The following is a 14639-nucleotide window of genomic DNA, read 5'->3' on the forward strand; positions in this document are numbered from 1 at the left end:
AAGTTCCTGCCATGCTTAGAATTTATCTCTATTAAGCTTAGGAATATCTCTTCTGTAAGTCATCATGATCTTTAGATTAGGTCCTTGAAACCTTCTCTCCAAGCACCAAAAGCTCTTATACCAATTGTTGGAAATGTGAGAGTAATCGAGAGGGGAGGGGTGAATTAGTTACCACAAAAAAAAATCCAAGATCCCTTAAGATGTCAATACAATTCAAAAATAAACTCTACTAAAAAAAAAAATACTATTGTAACTTAGTTAACACAGAAACACTTGGTTTACACTAAGAATTATTGTCACTCACAAAACACTAAAATAATCACTTCTTTTAATTAAATTAGTTATTGAATCATAAAGAAAATAACATGAACACAAGAGACACCAAGATTTAATGTGGAAATTCAATTTGAAAAAACCACTAACTGCAACTAGCTATTGGTTTTCACTCTTTTGAAGTGAGCCTTATTAGGATCCAACCCTATTAAAGGTTACAAAACACACTATTAGGTGTGACCTTGTTAAAGGATTTAGTTCACCTTGTTAGGAATTGCCTTGTTAGAGGTCTTTAGACACTTCAATCTAGAAATGCCACCTTGCTAGAGGATTTGGAAAATGGATGCTAAGCTAACTTTGTTAGGGGATTTTATTCACTGATACAATTATTAGAGAGTAACAATGATATGACCTAATTACTAATGCAGCTATATTTGGTGATTTTAGATCTTTATTCTAGCTTAAATACCTGATCCTCCTTGATCAAAATGTTCTTTACATCTCGGTCAAATTAGATACTTTGATATCCTTTTAATTTGCTTCCTTGATTTATCTTTTCAATCCCATGCTTCTTCTAAATTCAATCCTCCACTTGACCTTATATTTATATGTTTTACCTTGTCAAGCCATCTTGAATACACTTTCAAACAAATGAAATTCATCCCATGAGTTAGCTAGAACTAACCAACAAAATCATTAGATCAAATATACTAATGCATGAAAATCCTTCATTAGCTGACCCAACTTGGTCAACACTAATTCAAAAACAACTTTCCTTTATAATTCCTTTGGTAATTGAGTGATCTTGATTAACACTCATTCCATGCCAACCTTTCTTTGGTAACTGAATAAGCTCAATTAACACTCATTCCATGCAGACATTCCTTAGGTGATTTAGTGAGCTCGGTAGACACTACCTCTAAACTTGGTTAATGTTGAAATGCTTGTCATACACTAGAACTTTCTTTGACTCTTGACTAAGCTCGACAATTACTCCTTCCACACTTTAGATTATGTTAACCAAGGTGGGTTAACCTAGGAATCTCAACCATTTCTAAGCAATATTAGACTATAACTCCCTTATAGAAGATTTTTTCTCTAAGACTTCTTGAAATTACAATTGACAACAAATTTACAACAACCAACTAAAACATGCTAAAATTTTGCAACAAGTGATGACCAACATTGAACTTCATCTCCATAAACACTGTAAATTGATTTTGATTTCAAATGAATGATTTACTTGCAATTAAATGAATCAATTGTTAAACCCTGAATTTCATACTTGTAACATATGTTCCAAGCATCAATAACCCTATCACTTCAGAAAGGAATTTATTTAACTCTTTGAATTAAAAGAATAAATTAAGTAATATACAATGCATTTAAATTACATTCAAATTAAATGAACCTTGATCATTTATTCTAAGAATTGTAAACACATAAAATGGAGACAAAATTTAGAATGCATAGATATACTAGAACTACTCTTTGTATTAATCTTCTTGAGAATGATACATATCTTTGATATAAGAATCTAAAATATAAGAAAGAACTGAAATCTAATCTTTTGTTTAATTTCTAAAACTCTAAGAACACGAGATAGAAGATCATAAATTGAGCATAAAACATGGACCGACTCCAAATGATATTATCATCAAAACTGACTCAAAATTTGGACCCTCACTCCATATCTTGGAAATCCTTTTATAAAATAAGGATTAGATCAAGCTTCAAATGGGAGGACACATGTCAAAAATCAATTGCAATAATGTTGTTTTACATAGGACAAATGAGTTACATGAGAAAATCCTAGAGGTAACCAAAAATGAACAATTGTCATTCTAGATGTTTAGGATCAACTTCATTGTTTTTAATATGAGACTACACATAATAGGTGAATTGCAAAGATAAGGTATCTTATTGAAATATTTTTCCTTCCTCTATTTTTTCTCTTCTACATCCATCAGTTTTCATCTAACTGCCTCCCATGGGTTAGGCTTTAATTTCTCCAATTGCTTCCCACGCGTAGATTTCTCCTTTGTGGGTCATTTATTTCTACTAACTACTTTCAAATCACTAATTGATTTATTATGTCTGCCATATTTAATGAAACTTGATTCTATCATAAACCAATTCATGTCAAATTCCACTTTGAAAAGAGAATCAATCAACTCATTGAATGCCACCTCATCAGCATCTCCATCAGAAATAGTTGTCACTCCTCCCATTGTTAGAATCTTATCAAATGAATTTGAACACTCTTTCAAATTGTTAAGCTTATTTTCATTGTCTAAAATTGATGGAACAAAAGAATCAATGCCTTTATTCATTATTTTTACTTTACTTTGAATAATTTCTAGTTTGCCACTAAAAAATCCAATCAATTCTCTCATAGCTTCTAGCTCTTATTTCACTATGAATATTTTATCTGGAAAATATGGCTTCTTATCCATTAAAATAATCAATTTTTCAAAGAAATGTATGTATGGTCCCCATTGGTTAAAGATTGGTGATAAGCATGTTAATTTTTCTTGACAAGTGTACTCAACATTTTGAAATAAAATACAAAATAATATGTGCCTACTAAGAAATTCTCTTTAAGACACTTATATTGTGGTTCACCATACCTTTCAACACATTTTCCTTTAATTGATTATTTGATTAAGGAATTTCAACTTCTATTGATACAGTTTGAGGCTCTATTGTGGTTCACCATACCTTTCAACACATTTTCCTTTAATTGATTATTTGATTAAGGAATTTCAACTTCTATTGATACAGTTTGAGGCTCAAGATCTATTTGCACCTTTATTGATATCTAAACTATTGCTTCCTTATTGGCCTTTTCTGGCTCTTCAACTCTTACATCAAATTTTCTCTCATCCATGGATTTGAGTTTCTATTTTCATGCTACAACCTCTCTCTCTAGCCCCCTGAGTTTTTTCCTCTATCTATTTTTTTTTTTTCTTCATACGCATAACTCTTTTAGATGTTCTTATTCATAGAGATGCATTGCATCAATGTAATCTCTAAAACTTTGAGCTAGTCTTGTTTTAATCTAATCAACCTTGGCCTCATTCATGAATGCAAAATTCTTAAGAGAATTTGAGATCTCTTCACCAGTAGTACTATCTAGTGTCTACACTATTGTATTCCTTTGTATTGTGTTTTGCGCATCAATTAACTTTGGATTATCGGTGTCTGGTGCAAGGCTCCATATAGCCAAGGTTTTTGAATCTATATTTATTCTAGTTGGCATTTGCACCCCTTCAACACTAAATGATTTTTAAGTTATTACTTTGTCTTACTCCTAATCTAATCTAGCTCAAAGGCTTTTTCTAGATCCTAGCCAAGTGCTAGAAGCATAGTGCTTCTTTGTAGAAGGTCTATAGCCTCAACAAGAGTCATCTTCTCATTCTCTAGGTCATAGAACAAAACCTTCTCAACAAGCTCCCTTTCTTTTTCCTCTAATTCCCCTAGTTTAAGAGTCAATATCAACTCATTATGTTTAACCTTGTATATGAAGATTTTAAACTATACAGACTTGATGAACTCATCATCTTCAACAAAATTCTCAGCTTGGATGATTCTATCATCCAATCTAGTATTTCTCACTTGAAAGTGAGTCATAGGTAATTTTTCTTCATGTCAAAAAAATATTGGCTTTTTCCTGGTATTAGTTGCAAAGTCCTCTTCTTCACTTTGTCAGGAATCTAAATAACACTTTATCTTTTGTGTCCCTTTTCAACCCATGTAGAAGTCTTAGGTTCCTCTTGTGTCACTTCTAGGACAACATCCAAATCTAGTGAATCAGGATTTACTCTCCCCTCTTCACCCTTAGGCTCTTGTGGAATCTATGACATAATGGGGACATAATTCTCAAGCATCTTATAAAGTCTATTAGGATATAATACTTCTATATAAAAACCCTTGAAATCTAGTATGTTCTCTTTAGCTCATTCTCTACCCTTAGTATATCTTCATACTTTCTCAATCTATCATGAGCTTCTCCTTCAGTTACTATGGTTTTAATCAAATATTCTTGTGGCAACTCCTAATTATTTGGAAAAGTGTAGTTTCTAATTTCCCTCAGAATACACCTAAAAAAACCATCAAGGTCATAAATTATGTAAGGGGCAGTGGATAAATTAGAGTGTCTCATATATTCATGAATTTGATCCAGAGAATCCTTTTCAATTGAAAAATACCCTATCCTAAAGAATCAACACAAGAAGGTTCCCTTATGAAACTTAGGACCTAGGTACTCCCTATCCATCAAAATTAATTTCTATATATACTCAATTACAATTATAGCTAGGCTTGGGGCGATAAATTTTGCTAGTACATGGGTAGGGTGAGGAGAGGCATAAACTTCCAAGATTGAAAAGTCTTGGAATAAAAATAAATCACACCAATTATGATCAAATTTCACATTATCTAGTAAGAGGGTTGGCCTCATCAACCTTTTCAATATTTCACAAGCTCTAATCAACTAGTGATTTAACATTCTCATTATTAAAACACTAAATTACTAAAGAAAGACAAGGAATCAAAGTAATGGTAATGCCTATTCCATACTGTGTCCATCATTGTACTGGCAGAGCTCCATCCTCATCTGACATCTAGTTAATAAAATATAGGTTAAGGTATCCAACATTGTTTTACAATATCAAATGCATAAATAATGAATAATGTTGGAACTTGAAGTTCCACAAATCTTCTCTCTGAGCTGCTTCAATTTGATCTTGCATCTTTTCCATAATATACCCTACTTAATCATACTCCATGTTATGAAAGGGGTTTTGTACATCCATGTCCATAATATAGATTGATCCAAACACCACCTTAGAACCATCACTTCTCAATGCTTTATGCATTCCATAAACTATTTTTGGAAGTGGTTTTTAAATTTTCCCACAAGGAACATTTCATCCACCTTCTTTAGAATATCTACCTTTGACTTGACGTTGTAAGAAACATGGTGGATCATCACCTTTCTAGTGTAGAAACTTTTACTATTCTCAAATGTCTTCTAGAACTCCTCCATGTCAAATGGCACACTCATTTGGCCCTCAAGCCCAAAAGCTTCAATAAATGAAGAACAATCAAGTTTACATAGAATACTTTTATCATGTCTATGGAAAGATTTGGTTGTAGGACTATATGACTTTATTAGGACCTTTACCAAATCCATGTCTACATATACCTCTAGAAATATAATCTTTGCAAGATTCCTTACCCATGGGTTTGAAATTAGTGCCTTCTCAAATCTATGGTTGTAGAAAAACATGAACAGTTCATATCCATTGGTGTCAAGGCAAAATGCATATGGATCTCTCAAATTATGATCATTTTTTGAGATGGCATTTGATAACTCAAGGAATAGTTTCATCCATTCTTTCGTGTACTTATTAGGTTTTCTTTATTTTTTCTTTCCTATCTTTGATGTTGAATTCTCAGGAACCTCTATATTCTTGGATTAAACTTCTTCTATCTTCATTTCAAACATCTTCTTTGCTCAAAATCTACAACTTTCCTTATAGAACACTTAGCATTCTGATATCTCTACAAATTCAAGAGCTTAAGAAACCTTCTTTCTTCTTAGCAATAGATCTCTTGTTATTTCTTAGAGAATATTTTTATATGCATATGTGTTTCATCAAGCTTATTTATTTCATTAACTATCAGCATGCACGAGGCTTTCAAATCTACAACTTAAATGTCACTTCTAAAAATGTCAACTTTAATGTCTAGTTGAGCAATTTTCACTTTATATTTTCATTGATTTGATTAGCTAAACCCCTTGTCCTTTTCAAGCTTAGATAAAGCATAAATATTTCTTCATGTTGAACTAGGGTTTATGATCTTATGCTCTATTGAAATTGTGACTATTTGTAACTTTGTATGAGCAAACAACTCAGTCATCTGATCTTATGCTCTATTGTTGATCGAAACACTAGTGGTCTCTTCTGTCCTATTTTCTTTTAAGCCCTAAACCTACAATGGATGCTTACAATCTTTTTGCATAGCATTGGAGACTCCTTTTATACACCTTAAAATATTAAAACCAACCCCTCTTGTAGCATCAAAATCTTTCATTATGTAACTTATAGACAAGCACACCTTAGGGTCTACAATGAGATCGAAATCCGTAACTATTTATCTCCATGAACATATGCTAACTGTCCACCTAGTATCTTGTCATATCTCTAGAATTTATATCTTACCTTTTGACTTAACCTCCCAATCATATTACTAGAATCTCTCATAGAATCAGCGGTCTCTTTCCTTCACTTTATGATCTTAGGTTTAACCTTTAGTCATAACTCTAGAGCCTTTCATGTTTCACCTTGCAATCCCATGATCTCCCTTTGATCATATCTTCGGAGACTTTTTAAATCACATGCCCAATTTCGTTATATTTTCATGCTAAACCCATTCATCATAAGATCATATACAACTTTATAACCTAAAAAATTACAGCCCAAAATCTTGTGGCTTCACCTTTATCATATTTTCATAACATATTAACTCCCCTTTATGATATAGATTATGCCTATAAACTCTACTATTATACCATAAGGTCAAAGATATTCATGGACACTTAGAGAATAGACTTATGGTGATACACTTTCAACATAAGTGTAAGGTCAAGAAGCTTAAGGTATGACTCTTGCACTCTTACATTTGACCTTTGGATGTAACTTTGGGAAACTTTGGAATTTAACCTATAGCTCCATGCTTAACCTTAGACCATAAGATTGTATACATGTTAGAAATTTTTGAATTAAGCTTATGATTTCTCACTTATCAAAAGGATCTAGGGTAATTAAAAGGTTGACTATAGGATAGAAAAATTTTCTTAGCTAAGCATAAGGTACATGATTTTGAATTCATTTACAGCCTTTGGGCTTAAATAAAAATTTGAAAAATTCACAAGGCATAGACTTAATAACTTAGGATTTCCTTTCTTGAAACAAGACAATAAAATGCATGAAAACCCTAATTGCATAATACTATTTTTTTAATTTCCAAAAAAAATGCATAGTGAAAATATAGGCTACCATTGAGCATAACAATATATAACTATTAAAAAGGAAAAAAGATTGCAATATTTTATCTTTTTTTTTAAATTTGTCTCATCAAGATCAATTGTAAGAATAAATCTATCTAGTATAGATCCTGACATCATTCATCTGTTCAACATTATCAAGCTCATCTTGTTCATTTTTAAAGTTTTCCTTCTCTATTATGCATCTAAACATTTAATATATATTAGTGTTACAATCATATTGCAAATCTAAAACTGAAAGCAATACATGGCATTTATTAACTTGACCACTTCTCTTGTTATGAAAAATCATTAATAAAACATATATTTTCATAATGAACAAATATTATCAAATATCAATTTCATGTCCGATCAAATATGATCAAATATCAAGAGTACATGTCCAAATAAAGAATATATGATAGATCAAAAGGATAGTTACAAAATGTGGCATCACCTATTGAAGGTTGATATGCACACTAAAGATATTGAATATGTACAAAATTGGTCATTCAATGACCACAATGATGTATTTACATAACATACATCTACAAAAATCTATGATGAAGCAAGATCATCAAAATGAAGCTTCTTCACAGCACTGTGTGGCTTGCTCTGCATCTATACAAGTATAATTCAAATGCTAAGCTAGATATGTTAGCCAAAAATAATATCAAATTAACTAAATAGAGTACTATAATTTACATTGATTGCTTAATTTTTTATTAACTCATCTCATTTTTATATACTAAGGTTGAATGATTAGTGTAATGGGCTCCAAATTGAGGAAGCAAGGATCTTATCAAAGTGGATAGAAAGAGAATCCATCATTCGTAATGTGGCCTAAAAAAAGTTAATAAAATTAATGCACAATCAGTAATAATTAAGACATACTAAAACCACAAGAGGCATGGAATGAAGAACAAACACATGCAAAAGATGTAGCTCAAATTGTTGTGGTAGTAGGAGGCACATCAACTAATGGAACTATTATGATGTTTATGTTTATGGTAAATAAAATATATGATATATACTTGAATGAAATGGTAAAACATAATAAATGTATGTAATTGAATATTTAAACATATATTTTTAAACTATTTATATAGAGTTCAAACACATACCACATATGGTGGTCCTATAGTATTAGGAGGACCTACCAATGATGATGTACCTATGACCATTTCCTATGTGAAAAGTCATAACATATGATAGCCAGTCAAAAAGGAACCAAATTTCTAATATTTTTGAACAAATGAGAATGCAACAAAAATAAATTATGAGAATATTAGCTCTTCCCTCTCTTGAACATCAACAAAATCTAGTGCATTCATCATCTTTGTGAAACCCATTTATTTATACATGCATTTACAATAAACAAGTTTGGTGCATTCATCAATATAGACTAGAAATTTCATCATCTTCAATCATATTTTATTTTAACAAATATAGTAGAATTGAACTTATTTAGCTTTCTTCTTTGGGTATCCTCAATGATTTCTTCCTCTTTCCTGATGACTTCGAGTACATAGGGTTTCCTAACAAAAGCATAAGTAATATAAGAGAAATAAATATGATACTATATGAGTTATAATAAGATTGTAAACAAGAGGAGTGCAAGATATGATACCACAAAACTCAATAAGCCAAAGTGAATAAATGACAACATCACATCATCAATTTGGGATGTCTAACTCATAAACAAGCCTTATAAAAAACAAATTAAATATACATATTTATTAAGAATTAATATTTTCAAACCAAAAAATATTATTTTATTTTAGTGAATATTTTTTTCTTTACCTCATGTGTTCAAGCTACCCATGTATGTCTACTTGAATGAACAATGTGAGGTACGCTCCTATCACCCATTGCAACCTTCAACATATATAAAACATGTATCTATACATATACATACATACATACATACATACATATATATATATATATATATATATATATTCTTTTTTAAGTATACATATATCTTAGTTTATCAATTTTGGGTGAAATGAATTAATAACATATCAAAACACAAATTAAAAAACCTCTTTCACCCCAAAAGAAACATCATCATCATCAAATCATCAGTGAGGGCCAAGTCCTAAGTAGTACGTGCATGGTATCTTCTCCCAAAATGTATACATGAATGGAATTTCTTTCCATCCTCATTCGCATCAATATCTAGCCCATCACACAAACTAGGGAAATTAATGCACATATGCTCAACGACTTGGGAGACTAAGCCAAATGGAATATCTAATGATGGAAGAGGTGGCATCGGCTAGCATGACTCTGGTGGAGAATCTAATGATGATGGAGCTAATTTACCCCCTCCTAGGGATAGTTGTGTGTCATTCTCAATGATGGCATTAGTCAATGATGCTACTACATGAAGATTCTATAAGTCTATATACTCCTTCATGGTGTTGGGGAGCACAACATGAATCAAAGGTGTTTTTTCTAGACACTTCCTTTGCTTTGGCTAGGTGACTCTATGGGCCTTAGGTCTATCATGTATAGATCCCCTTCCTCTACCATTGAACTCAAGGAAGTCAAAGTAATTTTACTTCTCACCAAGGATAAACTCACAATATAACTTTCTCAAAAATATAAGGGTACATCATTATTATTACATGGTGGTTGGTCAAACACCATATGCCACCTATCCCTAAAAGTTGATATTATCCCCCTATGAGCACACCAATGAATAGGAAATTAAGGGGTGGTTTTGTCTAGGCTTAGGCTAGTCTTAGTATTGGTGAAAAGAACACATATTTCACCTTCTTTTATGTTTTCATATTTCACTTGGTCATAGAATAACCCATCTACATAAAATGTGTGACATCTATCCCTCCATGAAATCCCTTTAGTCACCTCATTAGCACTATTGGTTGTTCTTTTCTTATGTGTTAGTGAGGGTGGAGTGGTGGCCAAGACTATAAGACCTCAACCTACCAACCAAATTAGTTATCTTGGCATTATTTTCTGTGAGAAGATTAACAAGGTCTTCTTGCCTAGAGTTTAGTGATATAATGAGATTTGTGGATGCCCTGGACACGGTAGTGGTTGTAGTTGTTGAGGGGAGGTCTTTTGAGAGGTTTGTGGGTTTGGGGCTGCCCCTTGAGATTTTTGTGGTTCATTTTGAGGTATTTGATCAAGGTTAATGGTTTCCTCTTCCATAGGAGGCAACCTTTAATTTCCTTTGCATTTACTAGGTCTAGATGTATCTGATTATTAAATGATTATAAATTAAAAAACCAATACAATAAACCTAAAATAATAATACATACAATACAAAAAAAAAAAAACAACAATAACTAACCTTTTCGTGGAGGCATCATCAAAAATTGCCAACAAACAAGATGACTTTGAGGTTGAGAGAGCCAAACCCAATCGTGTTTGTGGTTTTTTTTGGACATTTACCTCTATTGTATATAAATTTGGGAGTTAAATGGCCTAGTTCACAAGAAAACAAAAAAAATATTTTTACTTGTAAAAATGCGATCACATTTTTGGTAGGTAAAAAGTGATTATGTTGTGTTTATTTTGATGTTTTTTTGATATTATTTGCTTGGCTTGGTAACAAGCCAAGCCCATTTTTGAATTTTATGAAAATTGCACATAATGTGATCATGTTATGTGCACTTTTCACTTTTTTTCAATGGTGTCCACTTTTTTGCACACCATGTCGGTGCACTCACCCTAGGTCACTCTACCAAGTATTGTCACCTAATGAGTGATAAGCATGTAAGTATAATTGAGACCTAGTGCATGATAGTATAGATGTTGATTAGCCTCATATAGGGAAAGAAATGTTTTCTAAATAATTTTTCTTATTTTTATTTTAATAATATCTTTTAAGGTCATTTTAGACCATTTTGAGTTATTTTCCAAAGTGTAAAATGCAAAAGTTGCTGAAATTGGCAACGTTATACCAATCAACATTTTTGCAATAAAAAGGGAAAAACCATGCAAAAGAAGTTGACATGTCACCCCCTAACTTTGGATCAGTTCCATTAAATCATTATTGACTTAAATAAAACTTTTGAGCTCCATTTGTATGAACTGATTAAGATTTGAAGTGAGTTTTCAATATAATTTCTCTATTTTTTCACTTTTATAGTGAGTAAATTGTCTGATAATGGATCATTTTGATTATTTTTTCTCCATTTCCATGATTTCATAATATTTTTTTGTTATTAATATTATTCTACTTTATTTTTGGATTGATCTAATGTAATTTTACTAAGTCTCAACTTAGATATTGTAACTTTTGTGTTGAAGGGGCAAAACCCTACCTAGAGTAACCCATAAGCTTGTAAAATGTAAAGCTTTCATTTGGCACAGGGGAAAATACAAAAATATTTTATACTATTCTATTTTTAAATTTTTTATCTTTCCTCCATAGGTTCAAGGCATGTAGATGAAAGAGGATTGATATTTCATATGTATTAGTCAATATAGTGAAGTTTTTCAATGTGCATTTGTGAATGTAGAATGAATATTGAATGGTTAGAGTTTGAGGATTTAAATTATATTGTGTGTGGACCTTAATTTCATGATATTACTTTAATATAAGCTTTGGTGCATGAAAAGAAAGTCTTGTTATATGAGTATCCCTATGAAGGTGGCTATGACAGTCATTACAATAGCATTTTATTTTGTAAAACACTATGAATTATTTTTATTCAAGGTTGCATGCATACAAATTTTCCTATCTATGTTGGGGTCCTCAAATTTAAATAAAACAAAAATATACAACTTTTTTCTTTGGGTTCATGCTAAAATTTGTGATTTCCCAAGTTGGGTCTCAGACTACTAGAATTTTGTTTATTGTATGTTTTAGCACTTTGTACTATTTTTTACATAAGGGTTAAGGTAAAAATGTCATATGATTGGAAATAATATTTATTTTACTTACTTTTTCTTTAATTTTTATTGATTTTAATTAATATATGAGTAAGTTATGCCAACTTTTGTAAGGATAGTATGTTCAAATCTATAGTCTCAAGAATCTGTTGTTACAGTTTCTTGGTTGAATAAGGACTTTTGAATTGGTGTGTGGGTACTTTATGATGTTATGAATAGCTCTCCCTCTTTCCATTAAAAATTATTTTGTTAATTTAGGGGTCAAATAATCCAATTCCTAAAAATTGTCTTCTGTATGTAATTTTATAGGAAGATTAGAAGTCTATAGTATAATTATTTGTGTGCTCTATGACCATGTATGGTATTTTCATGTCGTATTTATCACTCTAAAGGTTTTTCAAATTTTTTTCTTGTATATTTTTTAGATCCAAATCAAGTTTTGGTTTGTATCCATTTATTGGGATGTATGTTCGTTTGGCATTAGATTGTTTCCAAGTTTCATGTAAACCTTTATCTCTACATCAAGATCCCACAAATAAATTTCCATAGACTGGAAAATTGAACTCACTTTCAATATTTAATGAGGCATTTTTTTGAAGACATAAATTTCATCAATATATTAAAGGATTTTAAATTTTTATGATCATTGGAAAGTTGTTCCACATTATTTCAATAGGTGCAAGTCTTGTTATTATTATTTTGTGTTGGTATATTTTAATATAAATAAATAAATTATAATTTTCTACCTATTTATCTGACTCTCACAATCATTTTGGCATTGAGATTTGTTAATGAAAGCATTATAAATTTAGTCTTGGGTATATTTTATTTAATTAAATGGATACTTACATCCTAAACTTATAACTTGGAGCTTGATAACAAGAGAAGTTCTAGTGTTTTTAGGAGTGATTTCTTGTATTTTCAAGATTCAAATTGGTATTTTGGTTAGATGGGTTTCTAATTTAGGAAACATACTAAACAAGTTACTGATATTATGTTTCATCCTTGTTTGATTATGTTTCCTCACTTGATTTTCCACTATATTGTTATAGCCTTGGTGCTCAACTAAGTACTCCTTGTGAGAAATTTATCTTGACAAATAGAACATAACATACTCTAGGATTCATTGGTCTACATGTTTCTGATGACATTTAGAGTGTCATTTCACACACATTATCTCGTTTCTCCTTAGACCAAAATTTGATGAATATATTGAGAATGTAATATGCAATCACTCTTAAATTATCTGATTTGAATATACCTATTTATGATTTTGGTATTATTAAAGAGTTTGATTTATTTGATATCTTGTCCTATTTATATTATAAGAATTATCTCCTCATATTCTTCTTCTCCTTTTATAGAGATAAGTATTGATCCCTCACCATTATGTATTCTTTGTGAAAAATAAGTGATTGAGAGTCTTATATTCATTCTTCTTCAAATTTTATTCTATACTTCAACAAGATCATTATATTATTTGAGAATTGGCTTCCTTGGATGGATACTTGACATGTATATCAAATTTATTTTGTGAGTCTCGCATTAGATATTTGGACAAACTTTAGGATATCAAAATCCTCTTTAATGATAGGTACATCATAACTATTATCACTTTGTCATTATGTTTGAAGATTATTGATCACGAATTTCTAAAAAGACCTTACTTTTCATATTTTATGATTGGAATACCTTCTAAATTTATTTTGGTTGTATTGTATTGAATTGGAAGAACTCCAATTTAATGAATTTTTAGCACCTATTAAATGCAAGTTCATCAATCTCTATTTCTCTTTCATCTCTTCTTCCCTTTTTTGTCCTTCTCCCTAGGTGGAATTGGGGTAAAATGCAATAGATCCTCTTTAAAGCTCCTATTTTTATGGTGTTAAGATCAAGGTAGGATATTGTTGTCCCACTTCTATTTTCTAACCTATTGGTAGTAGTGAGTTTTTTGTAGTAGATAAAGTGAGTGTAGTCCTCATTTTTTTTTTAGTCTAGGTCTAGATCCCCAAAGGCTAGGTGATCTCTATCAAATTGTCCCACTTTACCTTCTCTTTCTTTATAGCTGGGTGGGTGTTTTTTTTACCTTGTGACTGATCGGGTAAGATAGTACCTAATTTGAAAGAGATCAAATTTACTCATTGCAAATCAAAAACATTCTCTATTTCCTAGTGGTGTACTATCTCATGATAAACAAGTGTTAGTGAAAGTTTGGAAATTGCCTTCTCCTCGACAGGTTTCCAACCCATGAAGGTCATTTCCCATAAAAGACCACTTGAGACATGTATAGCTTTAAAGCATGCAAAGGGTGCAAAATTCTAAAGAAAATTGATGTTGAATCCAAAATGAATCTCCTAAACATGTTTTGGATTTGTCATCACTCAAACATTTAAGCCTTGGTGAAAAACCTAAAAATGTCTTCTCCACTGTGGGTTTCCAACCC

The sequence above is a fragment of the Cupressus sempervirens genome, chromosome 11 (assembly GCF_028749045.1).
Source record: "Cupressus sempervirens isolate cs-2001-9-10 chromosome 11, ASM2874904v1, whole genome shotgun sequence".
Taxonomy (NCBI): domain Eukaryota; kingdom Viridiplantae; phylum Streptophyta; class Pinopsida; order Cupressales; family Cupressaceae; genus Cupressus; species Cupressus sempervirens.